The sequence below is a fragment of the Calonectris borealis genome, chromosome 1, assembly GCF_964195595.1.
Source record: "Calonectris borealis chromosome 1, bCalBor7.hap1.2, whole genome shotgun sequence".
Lineage (NCBI taxonomy): Eukaryota > Metazoa > Chordata > Aves > Procellariiformes > Procellariidae > Calonectris > Calonectris borealis.
Genome location: NC_134312.1, coordinates 97,395,068 through 97,413,361, shown reverse-complemented (window position 1 = coordinate 97,413,361; position 18,294 = coordinate 97,395,068). Strand labels below are relative to the sequence as shown.

The 18,294-nt window shown below is 41.1% G+C and overlaps 1 protein-coding gene across 22 annotated transcripts in view; it reads right to left on the bottom strand.

The window, feature by feature from the left end:
* The window catches only part of BBX (BBX high mobility group box domain containing), a 148,914-nt gene that overhangs the window by 112,251 nt on the left and 18,369 nt on the right, over window positions 1–18,294 (bottom strand). For 6 of the 22 annotated variants that reach the window (XM_075168699.1, XM_075168647.1, XM_075168671.1 and 3 more), the window contains one exon: window positions 1,810–1,893. The exons of 14 other annotated variants lie outside the window; for them this stretch is intronic. The gene's annotated coding sequence lies outside the window, so the exon portion shown is untranslated. Of the gene's footprint in view, window positions 1–1,809; window positions 1,894–16,599; window positions 16,743–18,294 lie in introns of all 22 variants that reach the window. 2 more of the 22 variants (XM_075168619.1, XM_075168628.1) reach the window with 1 other exon arrangement.

The following is an 18,294-nucleotide window of genomic DNA, read 5'->3' as shown; positions in this document are numbered from 1 at the left end:
GATATGAACAGCACATAAAATGTCTTTAACCACGGTTTTATCCCTCAGAGTAATGACATAACACAGGGTTAATTTCTTGAGCACAAGTCTATAGCAAGTAGTAGATTTAGCAGCAATGAATTTACAGATTGCATGGAGGCAAAACCACGCTGCGCCTGAAACCAAGTACAAAAGATGCAGAGCCATACATGACTAGAAGCTCTATTATTACGTCCTATACAACGCTCTTCCATCACTACCACAGAGAGGCCACAGACTGGGCAATAAAAGCGGTTTGTTGTTTTTCTTTTGACCTTACACGTTTATCTACAAAGCTGTTCAATTACAAGTGGTAAGTGTGGCGCAGTAATACAACACACTCTTAACTCCTATTTGCCCCGCAACTGAAGGAAGCAGGACTTCCTGAAAAGGAAAGTCTGTCATGCCCAAAAATGTTACCACAAATCAAACCCCAGTTTCTAATTTACCATACCTCTCGTGTTTTCCATCAAAACGCATCAAACTTTGAAATTGAAGTTTCCCCAGAACTGCTTTTAGCACAGCTACTGAGGAACTTCACTGTAAGAGAAGTAACCCCCACTCCCACAACTAATCAAAGACTAAATTTGTTTCATCTTATAGGAGAACCAATAAATTCAGCTCAGCATCACAGAAAACAGCTACTCAAAGCGTGCACTCTGGTCTGGATCAAGAGCACAAGCAATTCTCAGAGCTTGGGACACATCGCATCTCCCATGATCTTGAACAAGATTCGTGATTTCTTCCTATTGTCCCCTGTCACCTGGGGAGCAGCTCAGACCTGCGGCAGTGCCCTGTAGCTGCGACTGCAGCATCCAATGCCCAGCTGGCCCACCACAGCTATGCTTTTTGAGCGGCTTCTTATGAAGAGTCCCCTGTAAAATCACGCAGGGCACCACAGTCAGAATGAACAAAGTCGTCCCATTAATCTGCCTGTTAACCGGCAGTAATGAGAAGGCAGCAAAACAGGATAGCTCAACACAAAGTAAGCAGCAACCTGCCACCAGTTATGAATTAATGATTTTAGAGCTCCTTTAGAACATATACAGAGAACAATGCTCACCTGTTTAAAAAGTTGAAAGTTGGTTAATGAACCTGTGATATTTACATTCTTCACTCCATAAAGAAAAATAATTTTTAAAAAATTAAATTTAAAAGATCACAACAATGTAAGAAGACACGTTTTATACAAGTTGCCCATTTGTTGCAACTGAGATACTCTTCCAAACAATCTGCTTTCTCTCAACCAACCTGGCTTCCATCCTGAGGGAAGCTCGGCAACTGTAAAAAGAATTTTGTCTTTTTCCTTTGTATAATTTTATTTCCACACATTATAAAATCATATCATTCCCTCATATACATCACATTATTCTAGATCCACAGTTATTACTAAATCACTGTAAATTTCCTTTCTGGCATTATTCAATCCATCTAAAAGTTCTGAAACTACCTATCTGAGTGTTCTTTCTATTGTAAGTTGTTTGGAGTGAACCTTACCTTTATCATCTGTCCTTTATGGCTATATTTGTGCCATATCTATCTACACATTTCAATGAAAGAAAAAACAAATTTACACACTGTAGACTTTCATTGACTACAGTTCTTTGCTACAGCAAAATCCATCATTTCCTGAGTATACTCCATTACAGTATTAGTAGGAGCAAAAGCATCTCATCAGAGAGCATAACAACATAATTGCTCATTTCTTGTTGTTGAGCTGGAGTAGATCGTGACTTTTGGTTCCACCTCCAACAACTCCCTGGACCTACGCGATGTAAAACCGGCACTCACCTCCTTCGCCTTCCACGGTCACAGAGCTGGCACAGAAATGTTTTCGGTGCAGCAGTCTACCATTCTGCCTACAGCTCTGGTTCGCTGCAACAGAACAAAATCACCATGATACCGCTTTTCCAGCTTGGCATGTTAGCCTGTCAGAAAAAAGAGTCTGCAGCCACCCATAAAAATTAACTCCAGACCGATGAAAATAACTCTTTCAGGGAGGAGTAACAGCGTTTTGAGGAAAATGAAAAGCAGGAAGCTGATCTCAGCAGCGCGGGGAGCACGGACGGGGCGGAGCAGAGGCACGGAGCGAGGAAAAGTGGAGCAAAGACTCACTGCTTATAGCTTGGTTTTGGCAGTATGGCCAAATACCACCGCATTACTGAAATACCAGCGTTACGGCTAACAGACGCCAACAACACCCCCCTCCCCACACACACACACGGACGGACGCCCCCCCCACCGCGCGGGCCGACGTCAGCGGCGGCGCGCACCCCGCGCAGCGGCACTCACCGCACAGGTAGCCAGCCCTGCGCAAGCGGCCGCCCACCCACACCGCCTTCCCCGCTGGCACCACCGGCCCCCAGCCCCAAAGTGCCCTCGGACACTTCTCCGCTCGCCCTGGCCCGGGCTGCCCACGGGCGCCGCGCTGCTGAGCCCACTTTCACGCGTGAGCCGGTTTGAAAAGGCACGTCCTGCAGGACGGGTTCAACGCTCCTGCTCTTGCAACTGGAGGAAACTCTTGTTGAGCGTTAAAAACAACAGATGGTGGTATCTTCTAAAAGACTTAACTGCCGTGTTTTGTGCGTAACTAACTTCTTTTGATGAAGTTATAAAAAAATAAAAAAAAAAGGCAGGGGGGGGTTCTTTAGGAAGACAGCTTCAAGAACCACCAGGCCCTTCAGGCTAAAATTCAAACCGACACCAAGCTGGGCTTTAACTCGATAACAGCATCTCCCACCCTGTATGAACCTTCTCTCTAAGGCATACGCTAGCCCCACCAAGGCCCCCCTTCCTGGGGGACAGCAGGCCACGGGAGCTGGCTCCCCCCAGGACCTGGCTCCCCCCAGGAGGGTCAATGCTGCTCCTGCAGCGCGGGACTCCCCGCTTGCCCTCCTGGCCTCTGCAAGAGTTGGGCTGCATATGCCACTTGCCATGCTGTCCCCATGTTCCTCAGGAGTAAGGTTTGTTCGTATCATTAGGATGGCATTACAAAAACCCACATAAAACAGAGTGATATATAACATTCTAAATAAATGTGAGCTTGGAAAACAAAGTATCGAGGTAAAGCCAAAAGATACAAGGCAAGGTGGACTGACTATCACGGGAGTCATCAGCCATTGTTTCAAAAGAAGAATTAAAACCCATAACAGAAAACGGCATGTGATGGATCTTCCTAACACTCACACAGCGAGCAATCTATACCTCTCAGCCAAAAGTAGACAATCCCTATGCATTTATGGTTTTACTAAATGAGACCGTGGAGATAACCACGGAGAGTATTCCTACTTAAGATGCTTGTCTTACTCTCTTTCAGGTCTGAATGTTTTGCCTCATTAGCTTTGCACGGCAAGATCTGCAGGTATTTTGCACTGGTGGGTACAGAGGGGACACGGGACCAAAACAAAACAAAAACAAAACAGTAAATCAGTTTAAGTAAAGTTCTTACACTTTTGAAAATCCTGCCTGATGTCCTCTACACTAGTACCGACAGGAGAAGGGAAAACAGAAGCAAGATGGCCAACCAATTTTATCTTTACCACTTCTTTCATGTATTTTTCTCTTGTCTCCTCAATATAGGAACCTGTAGCATGTCTTTAACTCACATTTGGAAGATCCCATTCCAGAAGATTACAAAACCCGGCAACTTTTATCAAAGCATTTAATGACTCCTTTGAAATTCACTGTGCCCTGTTCACTTTTTGACGCTGTTTCAAAGTATGTCCTATACTCAGTCTGTAGTCAAATCCAGACTGAGCTGGAGACATAATCACACCTCTCTCCCTACCCCTCTGCAGGGCCTGATGGCCTTCACTTCCAAGAGTGGACAGACAGGACCCATGCCTTCATCTTCAGCCTTCCCAGTTCACAGCCTACCTTTGGTGACTGCAGCTACGTTAACTCCTCAGGCTGCGAGCTGAACGTCACTGATGCAGACATACACCCCTACCTACAGCTACTCCGATGGAGTAGTCGGCTCCGACCGAGTGGATGCAAAGCCTCATTGCAGCAGTATCTTCAGGTGCTGCAGCAACATCAGCAGAGCCACAAGGAGACTAAAGGCAGCCTAAATGTCAGCATGCAGGCTAGGCCAGCCAGTGCACAAGCAGCAACATGCCAGACCCTACCCCCCTTATCTCAATGCCATTTCTGCACTAGTGTCCGTGTAGTTTTGCAGCTTTATCCCTTTACGTTCATATACTAAGACACTCCCAGGAAAACTTACTCATTCTTTTCAGGGAAACTATTAGCACTGAAGTTACATACAGCTGCTTCCTTACTAAGAAAACATATAGTTTAAAGCCAGAAATGTATCAGAACTGCCTGAACATTCAGCTGAACAGATTTAGTGAATATTAAAACCAAGAATCCACAAAACCTGCATGGGATATTGTGCTGGCGGTGGTGTGCGGACCAACAGCAGGCAAGGTTAAAATATAGGTAAGAGCTCAACTTAAGAGAAACAGCAAAGATATTCCTAAACCTTTTCTGATATAATTACTGTTACATAAATGCCTGGGCTTCTCTTCAAATCAAAACCAACACCTGTACAGCATCTGGGAGTCTACTACACCAGAGATAAATGAGCTCGCAAGCCCACCTCCAATCCCAGAATTATTCCGTGTATTTCAGAGAAGCTGTTTCCTACCTGCTTTATAAAAGAGAGATTCTACAGCACTGAGTACTGGTTTTCCCCTGCTATTCAAAGTGATACTCAGTTTTGAAGGGGCACTTCTCAGTTTTCACAAATATTGGCCAGGTACGCTGTTGCTACAGTGTACTAGCCTCCTTCCTCCTCTCTACTTCTTCAGTTCAAGTACACAGGTATGCCAGTGAGAGTATTTCATTAGATACAGAAGAGTAATCTCCGGCACTCTTGACAGGACAGCCAAAGACAATTTACTCCAGCAACCTAGAGAACACCAGAAGCAGTTTAAAAAGAAAAAAAAAGTAGTCTTAGTTAGTAAATAAAAATCATTAACCAATTTGAGGTTGACTAACACGTCACTTAAGGCACGTCCTTAACTTCAGCAATGCACATCTTTATCAACAAAGGCGCATCTTCAACTTCAGTCTATCTTGACTTAGTAACAAACTAAAACACTTTCATACATGTTTTTAAGTAACTTGCTATTATTTATTTTGCAAACAATTTTTTGTGTTCTGAAAGACCCTCCTCTATCAGCCCACTTCAGTTTTTTACTATTGAAAGCACTTTATCCTTAAGACGACAGGACATAAAAAGAAAAAGTTGGAGAGACACCGGCTAAAGTATTGCATTGTTTTTAGTACAAAACGCTCCATTTCTTTAATCATGCCTTTCTACGCAAGAAACTTCCTTGAGAAACTAGAGTAGCATCTGCTTGTACTTCAAATAATTATTCTCTGCTTCTTTGCCCCTCCCAAGTTTCCTTGACTGAGGTCATCAAAATAACAAGTACCTTTTAAAATCAAAGTTTACTATTTGTAGGATTTCAGGGGCAGGACTGTGAAAGTCATTATTAGGCAATCATTCTTCTCAAAGTGAAACAGTTTGTGCTTAACGTACCAAACAGTTAGACGTCTGTCATTAGCTTTGCTGGCTAGTGATATTACCCTGTCCAGAGGTCTCCAACTTCAGTACAGATACAGTGTTAGATCAGCAGTTTTTGCACTGCAGTCGTTATTTCCTACAGGTCTGCAAAAGTAACTAAGACGATTAGTCCATTGTTGGTAGGCTTACATTCATTTTTCAGGCATCCGTATCACCTACAGGACACTTTTTTAGTGTTTCGAAAGTAATTGAAAAAAAAAAAAGTTGAAAACCCACTTCTGTAAATTGTGTCACCTTTTTTCTCACAGGGAGAATACAAGTTTTTTGAAAGCTTGAAAATGGTCACAAAAAGGGATCATCTAATGTATAATCATCCTTTAGCTACTAGACAAGATAAAAACCTACCTCAGAAAGAAGGTAGGAAGCAGCAAGCACCTACAAGCGTATGCACTCCTGTATGCTTTAAACTCATTCACATACACTTAGAAGTGCAGGCACTTCCAATCAAGTAGTTATTCTGTACTGTTTTAACATTAACTTGAAATTTTTGTATTGCTTAAACTACAGTTGTCAAAATTCATTGTGTGACAATTTCTGACCTCTCGTCCCTACATCAAAGGCAGGTGGAGATTAGGCACCAAATTATCTCTATATTTATTTAAAATAAGCCAACCCAGAGATAGTTTGATCACAAATTTACTCACTCCATCAGTACATTTATCTTCTCCTGAACTGACATGACAGGATGGCCTGTTACTCTGGTACTTTATGAGCATTAAAATCACTTAGAAAGTGACCAAGATGGGGAAGACCTGGTGAAAGAAGATACAAAGGGAAAAAGTAACACTGATGTATCTTGCATGGTTGAAAGCTTTCTCCTGCAAACCAGCAAGGAAATATAACAGCAAACAATCAAGGAAACAAACATTTTGAGAGCATATTTAAAACACTCCAAAACTTAACCTGGAAGTGACTGTCAGTGAAGACATCCAAAAAATTCCCCAATCAATCAAATTTGCAGTATCAGTCTACTATTGTAATCTTGCCTCCTGTAAAATTCACAAAAGAATTGTGCTCACATATACATGCAAAGTTTGCAGCAATATCAATAAATTATAATCTCCACTGAAGCTCCCTATTTTATTCCAATCCCATGAAGAAATACAATATTAATCACTAAATCTAAACAAAGTCACTACTCAGCTCAAAATGGATACAATCTCCCAAACCAACGCTTACAAAGCTTTGCAATACCACACAGTTAATATAACACTAAACAGATAAATTAATTCGTAAAACATTCCAGAAAACACCTCAACAATCTGTGTATTCAGAAATAGCAGACTCATTTTAACGATTCCTAGATCTCAGCACTTCTTAGAAGCTGATTCAAATATTTTCATATATGCACATGTACACACAAAAGCTTTCTGAGCTATGTAGTACATTAACAGCATACATGCAACAGCAGACTTCCATCACCAGAAAGCCACTGCCCCGCTACCTACTACACACACCCACACAGCACAAGTGTCAGAACAACTTCAGGTACAAATGTCACATAAATAACGTGCAAAATGCCCAAGCCAAAAACCCTACCACAAGCAGCACGCTGTCCCTTCTTATCCCTCCCCCACACTGTTATCCTGAGAAGTCAAACCCCAGTTCTTCTCTGCTATAGGTGGAAGGCACTCAGATACTACATACAATGTGGCAGAAAAAAATCCTAATATTGTTGCCCCCTTTTTAGCTTTATTACCAGAACAAGATACTGGCAAGTTTAGAGATGCAGAAGTTTACTTCTCACAATGTAAGATAACACAGTACCTGTAGCAGAAAACCCCCATCACATTTCCAATACCAAAATTTCTTAAAATTAGGAGGGTTTTGTCTAGTTGTTGCTGTAAGAATATGACAGCTGCTCTCCAGAGATTAAAATGCAAACTAGACTTTTAAAAAGAAAACTGCAATAGTGTAATCTTCTCTATTTTCTGGTTCTCCTATCAGAAACAATTTATTAGAAAGACATATACTTCTGTTTTTTAAAACAACCCAGTTTTCTTCCTAGATGTACTGCTGCAATATTCTGTAAGCATATTCTTAAAAGAGATGCAAAGGTTCAAAGAGCAGTTGCAAAGAAAGCTATTTCACTCTGCTAATTTGCATCATTTTATGGTTCCTATCCTCCCTCCTAAATGGAAAACTAACTGTGATAAAACATCAAGCCCAATTAGAAACAGCCACTACACACAACTATTTATTTGAATGATTTCCTTTAGAGTACGTGTAATTGTTTTTACAGAATCTTTTAGTGTTTGGGCCAAATATTGCCATCTTTTCTTCAGAAAAAACTTCCTCCAGCTTCACATCTAATTCACAAAGTACTTCACTGAATTCAAATCTTGATACATATAAAAATAAACCTTTCAAATTTAATTTATTTCAATGAAATGCTGGAAAACCACCATGGCAGCCTGAGTTCTGCATTCAAGATACACTTGTGATTTTCTTCAGGTTACAGTATTAGCTTGCACATTAGAAAGCTCAAGTTTGATACTTATTTGAATATTAATTCTTAAGACAGTGATCAAGTGCAATGTAAGACTTTAGCTCCAGAACTAGAGCTCAGATTTTTGGAGCTTGGTCCCACTGGTATCATATTTGCCAAAATCCTGAAGTTTAGCTTCATTTTGGGCTGTAATCTATGATCCGTTCTTTTTAGATGTAAGGCCCAAAAATCTAACAGACCTCCGTAGGCACGGGAAGAAGTTGGGGAACAAAGTGGGCAAGATTTAGAAAACAGGCAAGTGACTTTAAGAAATGTGTTTTGTCCACGTCTGTGGACAGCTGGCAGCTGTGCCAGCCACGGCAGGAGATGAGATCAGCCTCTGTGGCAGCACCAAGCGAGAGAGGGAGCGAGCACGGAGGAGAGGTCAGGTCCCTGCAGGTGGGCTGCCATCCCGTTCTTGGCATATCCAGGTTATCTTTTCCTCCAATAAATGTGCTTTCTGGAAAAGCGAGCAGGGCAGCAAAAACAGCAGGGAAATCATTTTCGTTCAGTTTTACTTAAGAGCAAACCCAGCCTGACCTTTAACTGTCCTTACACTGTTCTAACCTATGGCTGCTCTCCCACCTCCCCAGCCTCCTCCCCTCCCGCCCTTGTCCTCCGGCAGAGGGGGCCCAGGCACCCCACCCTACCCCGAGGTGCCCGTCCCGCCGCAGGGGTACACCAGCACACACCACGGCTTTGGCTACAGCCGGGCCTGGCACAGCCACCCCTGGGAAGCAGAGCTGCTAGGAGGACGGCTGGCCCCAGCCAAGGCCATCGCAGCTGTGAGCAAGGACAGAGGACTCCTCCCTGGAAACATGAGAAGGGGGGTTATGCCAGCAAGAAAGCACCGTGTTAATACAGTACCCAACATGCAAATCCAGCAAATCATGTAAAATTTTCAACCATCCCTCATGATTTATGAGATGTTACCCAATCTTTAGCTGTTCTTTTGTTTTACCAACAACTACTTCCTCTGAATGATTGCAAACAAATTGAAAGGTGCTTCTGCAAAACCATTAATTAGCCTTGGCTAATTGCAAACTCACTTTAAAAAAAAAACATATCATTTCATCTCCAGTAATAAGTGTTGTTTAGGGTTTCATACACCAGAGCAAAATATTTGCTGCAACATCTCTCGTGATGATGTCCACTCTCATCCAAAGACCTGACACCAAAGCCAGATGGATGAATCGGTGGCTATTACATGGTATTCTCTAATGAAGAGTTTCTCGATGTTTTTCAGAATACTGTCTAAAACTAAATGAGTCATTTTTCTCATTCAATCAAAAAAAAAAAAAAAAAGAAAAAAAAAAAGATGCTTTTTCTTCTCTCGTCTGTGGTTTTCTCCCCAGTGTTTGTGTGGGACTCTAAAGCTAAAAAAAGTTTCTATTATGCAACACTTCACTTTACTATAAAAGAACACAAAACCGATTACCAACATTCAAAATTCACATTTTACTTCAAACACGCAACCCCCCCTCCCCCCCCCCAAAAAAAAACCCCAAACCCAAACATTTTACATTCTAGGTTCAGCCACCAAAAGTCAGTGCACTATGCAAAGTACTGATTGATGCACATCTAAATACAGCAAACCTCTCCATCAAGGAAAATCATACAGATTTCTTGCATTCAAGTCTAAAACATATCTGTGGGGCACCATAGAAGAGAGTGCCACTCCAGCATGAGTGTAAGGAACACAGATGCCAATCTACGTGTTAGCTACCTGCCTGTATAAATATAAACACAGTAACAGCATTAATATATTGTCCCTTCTTTAAAATACAAGCAGGTTTTTGGCTTTTTGTTTTTAATTGACAGGAAGAAAAGGTTTAAGCTACGCCACTTGTTACCAAAGGGTGCAATGCTTTATATATCCAAACTACGTCCTTGGTCTATGCAGAAGAGCAACACTCCAGTTGGCTTGCCAGTAACACAAATTCTCCTATTCCTGCATCTGTCCTGCACTCCTTCTGTTAAACGCAGGTTAACAATAACATCTATTCACATGAAAACCTCACGCTGCAAAATGTGGCGGCTGCAGAGCTGACCCACTGCTACTTTTGCTACCGATGCATTTTAAACTCCCACAGAAAGGTACAATGGCCCATGGGAGACAATAAAACTTCCAGCTGCTGCTGTTAAATTTTAGAGAAGTCACTGGTTGTGTTCCTGTGTCTCTCACCTAGCCGACCACCACTGCTGCTCTCTGGGACCCTGCCTGGTATGGCCTGGGAGAAGGAAGGAGAGCAAAAGCAACTGCTAGCTTTGGTGCTGAAAAGACCTGAGAAAGGGCAAGTTGCACTCCTCTAGGAGAAAGAGGCTGCTGTAACAAGCAACCTGGAGAAGTCCAACATCTTCTCCAATGTTCACGTTTTTGTCAAAGCAATTGCATTATTATAGTTTGATCTTCTGACCTGGGAGTAGATGTGGGTTGTGAACTTAACTGCATCACTTGTAGACCAATGCAGTATACGAACCACACAGACATAATAACTCCCTGTCAACAGACTCTTATTTAAATCTTCAGCACACTAAATGCTGTATTGATTTTTTTTTTTTTTTTTTTAAATTTTACTTTTTCTATAAGAGAGTGGAGGGGGGATGGGGTAGAATTTTAAACATGGCCTTGAAGGATTATGCTGGTATAAGAGCACAAGGCTTGGCCCAATAATTGAACCACTAACTAAACAGTCATCACATTTACAGTTTCTTTTAATTTGGACATACCTGACTTCCTTGAAGTCACTAAAAGACCAACTTGATCTATTTAAGCAATGGGTACTAAATAGATACTAAATTGACTGGTACATACTAGATACTTTAGATAAACACAGGTAAACTGGCCTCGGTGTTGACTTACCTCTGCATTTCACACACATTCCCAAGGACTCTAGTTTTCAATTCCACCTTCTTTAAGGAAAGGCAGGAGAGCAGAGCAAAAAGTCTACCCTGGGCACCAAAGGCAATACGCTTATCCTCCCCTGCCTCCCCCACTCCTATAAAACCCAAGAACAAGCCCTCTAATAAGCAGATCTTATCCCCAACTAGTTTTCACTTTCAACAACAAAACTTAGTATCAAAATAAATACCAAGTTAATTGAATAATAATTTCCCAAGAGAAAGTACTGTTTTCAACATCCAGTGCTATAAAAGAAACCCATAAACAGGATTTGCAACTTGCTAGTGTAGGAAGAGTTGTTACTGCAGCCTAACCAGATTTTGCATCTTGAAGGAATGTCCAGGACATGCCCTCATTGCATACGGCACCAACTGTCAGTGACTGGCCCCAAAGACCCCAGAAGCTTTCAGCAGCCCTATGCTCCTAGACACAGAAAACTGGTTTAAACCAACTAACCGAGTACAAGGAACTAACTACAGCAGCCCAGCCCAGCCCAGCTCTGCATGAGCTAATTTACCCTTACTCAATGCAAGTTAAATTAGCATGCACAGAGCTCCATGCTATCACTGCCAAACCACTTCTGATACTTGTTCTACCTTATTGAAAGCACACTTGGGTAACTACAAAACACAGTGGTCTACAATGTAGACATACCCTTAAGGTTTGAGATGATGCCAGGTTTTACTGATAGGTTGGATTTTAAAATGCTAGAGTTTAACTAGGTGCTTCTAAAAAGTTGGTAATAAAGAATCTTTTGAGGTTTTGGGTTTTTTTTGTTTGTTTTTTTTTTTTTTTTTTTTAAAAGACCCTGTGCACCACACAGCCAACTCTCTACATCTCAAAATCCATCAAGTCCAACTGCAAACCGGACTCAGGAAGGATGCAGAAAACTTAGTTTTGTTAGTAAACAGGCAGTATATTTGCCTGTTGGTCTGGCTGAACTTCTTGGATGTGTTGGGCATTTACCAGAGGCCAGTGATGCCCTGCATTTTCAAGCAGGTCATGGAGAAAAGGAAGTACTCAGCACCTCAGTAGGGGATCTGGTGGATGAGATGACTCCAATTGTTCCTGAATTAACTAAAATCAACAGAATATTTGAGACATTAAAGACAGGGCTTGGCAGATATGGAGGGAAGACCCTGGGTTTCCTGGAAGAAGATATTTGTACTGGAGAGACACACGTCCTGTGCAGTCCTCTCCACCTCCCACTTTTATTTCCCCTAGTAATATTGTGATTAATTTGGAGTCATGCTATCAATTGCCAAACTATTCAGTAATCTTTACTAGGCCTCCCAGTTCACTGTAATAATTTTAAGTACACCACAAAGCAGAAATCTCTCATGATCATTTATTTATCACTGCTGAGAAATACAACACTGTTCTCTGGAAAGCTACCACTCTGCCCAATAAGACGTATGTCACTATACACTCTGGAGCTTTTTTCTGTATTGACTCTGTGGTCGAATTAAAGCAAGTTGCTTGCATTACTCTTTCTACCTCTGGTATTATCACAATCACTGGTTTTTTGTGATTAAAGAAACTTAAGAATCAAACTTTACCTTACTATATTATTCTGTATGCGCAGCAGTAACAAACTCTCTGTGAGCCACATCAAGGTCCATGTGTTTGTAGCATACAGGGACTACATTTAAAGAACACTGGTGAACACAGACACCTTGGTAATACATGATCTCCCATCTTCAAGTTTAAAACTGATTTCTTTCTTCATATGTAAATATAGATGGGGGGGTTGAGTATTTCAAGTCAACATAAGTGACCAGTTGCTTCTCACTAAGTTGCAATGGGAACGAGGCATCTCTCTCACTTGCATGACTGAAAATTTCAAAATAGAAGTAATGACAGATATAGCTAAGTTTGCTTCAGTAAGTACCAACTGCTTAATAATTCACAGTGGATAGAATTTAAATTAAATGACTAACTGATAGTCAGACCAATCCTATTGGTACATAACTCTGTAAATCATGAGCCTTTTCAACTGCATATAGCAGATTTCAGTGCTCACCAAATGCCGAATCCTTGCTTAATTATTTACTTTCCTAATCATTATTTTAGGATGTTTATTTAAGAACTAAAATTCTTTTCAAATTAGAGGCAAGTAAAAGGTGTAACCATTGGAAATCACAAAATTTTCACTTAGAAATTTTAAGTATCATCTGACTGTATCCACTAAAATTATTCAGGACTGCCCTAACAACAAAGATTTTCCTAAATTTCATGCATTCCTGCAAATAGAGGTATAAAAAGAAATGCTTCTGAAGCTCCCGTATTTTGGCAAGACAATGGTATATGCTACTCCTTTATGGCAGCTGCTGAAAACATTCATCTCTACATCTTGTCCTGTCACTCCTCTCAGTAAAACGAGGTGTAGGTATTTTACTGGACAATGCATGCTAGTGCAACAGATCTGCAAGTCACTACGGAACTGATTTTAAATGTTTAAATGCTTCGATTCTTTTCCTACGGCATAATAACACACAATTGACACTAAGTGGGATGGGAGAAACTGAAATTTCGTATTAGAGTTGAATTATTTTTACTCCTAATATCTGTCTACTGGTTAAGAAAGCTACCTATTCTCAATTTCACCTTAGTCCTACTGAACTGCATTGCCTGTCTACATAAACAGGGTTGTCTAAATTCCCAAAGATACCTGACTAATACACAGATCTGTCCTCTCATTCAAAAAAATAAAAATAGACATTTGCTGATTTGAAATAAAATCTTTTAACACAAATCAAGAGATTCACAAATCTCAAAACCAACACTTTGTGGTCCACTGAATCAGGGCCCATCACTTCATCTTATAACTGTTTTGTTCAGTGTTACTTCTGCCAACTAAAACCCTAAAGTCCACAGATTTCTTTTAAGGCAGGCCAGAGAGATTTTACAAAAATGAGAGACTTCGAATTCAAAGTGCAAGGTTAAGCAAGCATGAGCATACAACCACAGGTCTCGAATCATGCTTTTGATGAGACATACTTGATTAACCCCCTTGTTCTTTTGCAGTGCTTTACATCCTGATCACAGAATGTTTCAGGAGAGCGCTGACCATCAAGTGGGTAAGTGAAAACAAAAGCAAGAAAAAGTGAAACAAGAACTCCAGCAGCCTAAAGAAATACTGGGGCAGCGGGAATAGAAAAGAATAAATTTTAGCCTTATGCACTATATACTATCCAACACAGTCTCACTAATTAGGATGAGCTATTTCGATTACTTCCAATAATACCCAACTTGGATACTTTTAATGCTGTTTTCTTCAGAGTTTCCAAAGAAAAACATCTCTACAAACTCATCAAAGCAGCAGAGAATTCCTTTACTCCCGCAGTCCCTCAGACCCAGCTGCTGTGTCCCACCTTGTGATCAGCATTCCCACGATGTCAAGGTGGGTTTGCAAGTTAGAGATGCTCACTGCCAATTTGTTAAACTGTGAACCTCACATGTCAGCAAGTTCCTGCATGGCTTCATCCCTGCTCTCTGTTCACAGTGATGATGCACATTATAAGCAAATTACCACCACCAAGTGAAAATAAAGGTCCTTTTTGTTGACAAAGTAAGAATGCTTGAACTTTCTCTTTTGAAGTAAGGTCCTTGAGGATAGAATCTCATTAATTTGCCCAAATTATACAGAAGTCCAAGAAATGCCTACACAAGGTAGATTTTTGAAATTTTGGTTTAACTTGCTCATGATTCGAATGCATGCAACTAGCAAAATCAGTTTATTACCTTTACTTTCCTTCAGACCACGGCTCTAGTATAGAACAGTTAGCTCCTGCCACCTTGTGGGACTCCATGGACTTCCCTGAAAGCTTGTTTCAGCAGCAAGCTAGTCAGTTAAAACAAATAAACATTCAGGAGTTACTTTCCTTGTGTTTCACCATGGTGAATGTTAAAATAAGAGAAATGTTTACGGAGAGGGTATGCCATTTTGAGTATTTTCTGGTTCATTATTCCTAGCATTGTTTGTATAGTTGAACTGCTGGATTTAGTAATCTTCTGGAGGGTGCTTTAAATATTTAAATATCTGTCAAGAATCCTAAGTTTTGGAAGCTGATGCATCTAAGTTTAAAATAACACTGTGATCAAATACTTGTCACCAGCAGTGAATTTCACATATTTGAAATAGATTCCACATAGAAATAATATTAATTTAGGCTGAAAATCCTTATAGTCAGGTGCAATTTTGAAACCCAATAATAATCTCAGTCTTATAAGGAATTAGGCATGTGCTTAACTTTTAATATGGTGGTAACATACGTCCAGTTCTCCCAAAAGATCTGATTCCATGTGATTACTTTTTAACTGCAATTTGACTTTCTATTTAATGTTTTTCCTCTCCTCATCCCCCTCCATCCCTACCCTACATGGCCGACTTAATGAATGAGTGCAGTTCTCCAAAGAAGAATGAGACAATTGGAATGCAAGAAGTTTTTCAACACAGTAACAAGCAGGTGAAAATCCATGGGTCTCTGTCCTCATGTCTTACATGTTGTCTACTGCCCCCTCAGACAGGTAACTCGTCACATCTACTTTGTGGAGGTGCAAAAGACAACAGCAGCTGCAAAAAATAGAGAAGAGATGAGGTTCTTTTTATTTAAGCAAAACCTCTGCTGCTCCAGATCTCAAAAATTAAAAAGCCCAGAGAACTGCACATGATGCGACTCCATGAACCTGATCAACAGCCTCAGTGAACCTGCTCCTTTCTATTCTCGGAGCTAAGTGATTTGTTACAGATGCATAGAAATGCAAGAACAGTTAGGGAGCACTTCTTCCCCCCCATCATCCCACAACTGCTTCACTGAACCCGGTGGAGATCTACCATGCTGTGTACTTGATGCCAACTGTAGCAAACTTAACTCCTTGGAGCTTCCTTCTGGTAAAGGAAAAACTGTCAACAGACTCAAAACAGGAACAGGTCTTCCTGAAGTCACAAGCAAATCATCTCTACTAAAGGCCTTAGTAGCTCATAAATAAACTCAAGAACAATAATTACAGATCCACAGCCAAAGGAAATGCAGCAGGAATGTCCTCTTTCATCCATAAGCAGAACGCATTTTTGCTAAAGAGTGAAACAATAAAAAAATGTCAGGCAATGAATCAAGTTGGCACAGTATATCTGAGGGACAGAAATTCTGTGTTCTTGAATAAAAAGTTTTACGATCTCACAAGCTTCCCTCGTAACTTCACAAGTGGGATTGTCTCTGATAGCCATCATATTCCTCCCTACCTGCTTATCTCCTCCTATATACTCTTAAAGTCCTAGTAGCCATACAATTAACTTAGAAGCCAAAGTTCAGAGGTGTCCATGACAACCTCTGACCACACCTCAGCTCCAGTACTGAGAATCCCTCCCAGACGGAGCTGTGTCTGTGTCCTGACTGTCTGGAAGACACCAAAATGTTCCTCACAGTTGTCCTTACCCATTCCAATCTCCACTACAGGAAACCAGACAGACAAACAGGCAGTGAGCTCTAGAAGAGAGTCCTCAATCTGGATGATCAGGGAATCAGAACTGCAGGGCCCCGCCCCAGATACAGCCAACACCTTGCAAGGACAGCCCAGGTACCACTATACTCTTACCTCACTCCGGGTATTAGGAATACAGACATCTCCTCGTCACGAGCTATTTGGTTCAGCCTTTTCCCTGCTCTGGAGCACCATGACGTTAAGTCAGTCTCACTGTAACTGCAGACATGTATCTAAGAGCCACCTTCAGTCCTTGGCTACAGAGAAAAAGAAATAGCATGCTCTAGCACCAGAATGGATCAGATCCAACACCCACTGCAGGTCTCAATAACACCACGAAGCATGAGAGGAAAATAGTAGGACCCTACAAGAAATTCCACTTTGATGCAAGTGAATCATATCCTGCCATATCCTCTTATTCCTGTTTTATTTCTGTACTATTTCGGCAGTATTACCAATGCAGTGGGAAGATCCCTGAGCTAACTTTCTGCTTGCCTACACACTCATAGCAGTCTAACTGCAGCACCAGGGAGTTGAGCTACTACCTTATTCTTCGGGATGGTTTGAAACCAGTGGCAGCATGGACACACTTCTCACACCCTGACTAGAAGTCCTCTTCTTGGTGAGTGTAACTGAGTTGGACCTGATAATAACAGCACTCCTAAGCAGCAGCAGACTGAGAAGTACCTGATGATTTTCAGTTCTCACTGTTATCCACAGCATTCTGAACGGCAGCAGCGAAAACTGACCAGCATTAACTTTGCTTAAAGTTGAGAGTTCTCTAAGGAGCCAGAAGCATCTGGTCCAGGCTCCAGGTCAAGGAAGCGTCATGGCATGGCTTCAGCCTGGTTCCCATATGAAACACTACTCCTTAGCTGTCAGGGTAAGATTTGTTTTACTTTTTCTCAGAATATTTATTTTTCTGCAAAAACATTATTTGACTTTTGCCAACTTCTGTTGAGGGAACTTTCCAAGCAGCTACATAAATTAATTACTTCATTCATGTATTAACTGGAGGAAGCAGTATCAAAAAAAAAAAAACCAAAACCACCACTATTGGGTCACTTGCCCCTTCTGTTTTTATTTTATCTATACCCTTATTGATCTTCTTTTGCTGTCAACAATTTTAAGGAGAAAAGAGGAAAAGTTCTGAAAGTAGTTGTCTCTATTTCTTGAGAAACCCCTCTAAAAATCACTCACGTTACAGAATTTACTAACTTCTGCATGCAACAAGTCTCATCAGATTTCCAAGAGTAACCTCGCTGCTTCATAAACTGAAATCCACAATCAGATCCATCTTCACCAATTGCTTCATCGATGCCAAGGCACAACAGCTTACCCAGAACTGTGCACGTGCCCAGGGAACTGTGCCAAAATGTCTCAGAGCAGGATCAGGTCCCTGTAAGATTAGCTGCATGTAGGGCTTCAATCCTGCAACTACAATAGCAGGGAGACTGCTATGACAGAGGCATTGCAGGCCTAGGCCCTAAAATAATCAAGTATATAAAGATCTTTGTCCTCTCCACAACTGAAGCACAATTCTTAAAAACCAACCAAACAAAAAACTTTTGTATTTGTGAAATAAAAATCAATTCTTTGGACAGCAAGCAGGACCAGCATTCTTCAGGCCAAGCTCCTTAAGATCTATAGGCTGTTTCCCCACTTTTTGTTTTGTTGGTTTTTTTAAAGTTGTTTTTCAGTTGTGTTTTTTTTTTAATTGAAGAGAAATATTTTTATTCTAGTAATTCTTTCCCATCTCCCTCAGATGAAAACCCTACATGGCCCTTGTCTTACAGACAAACCCAACAC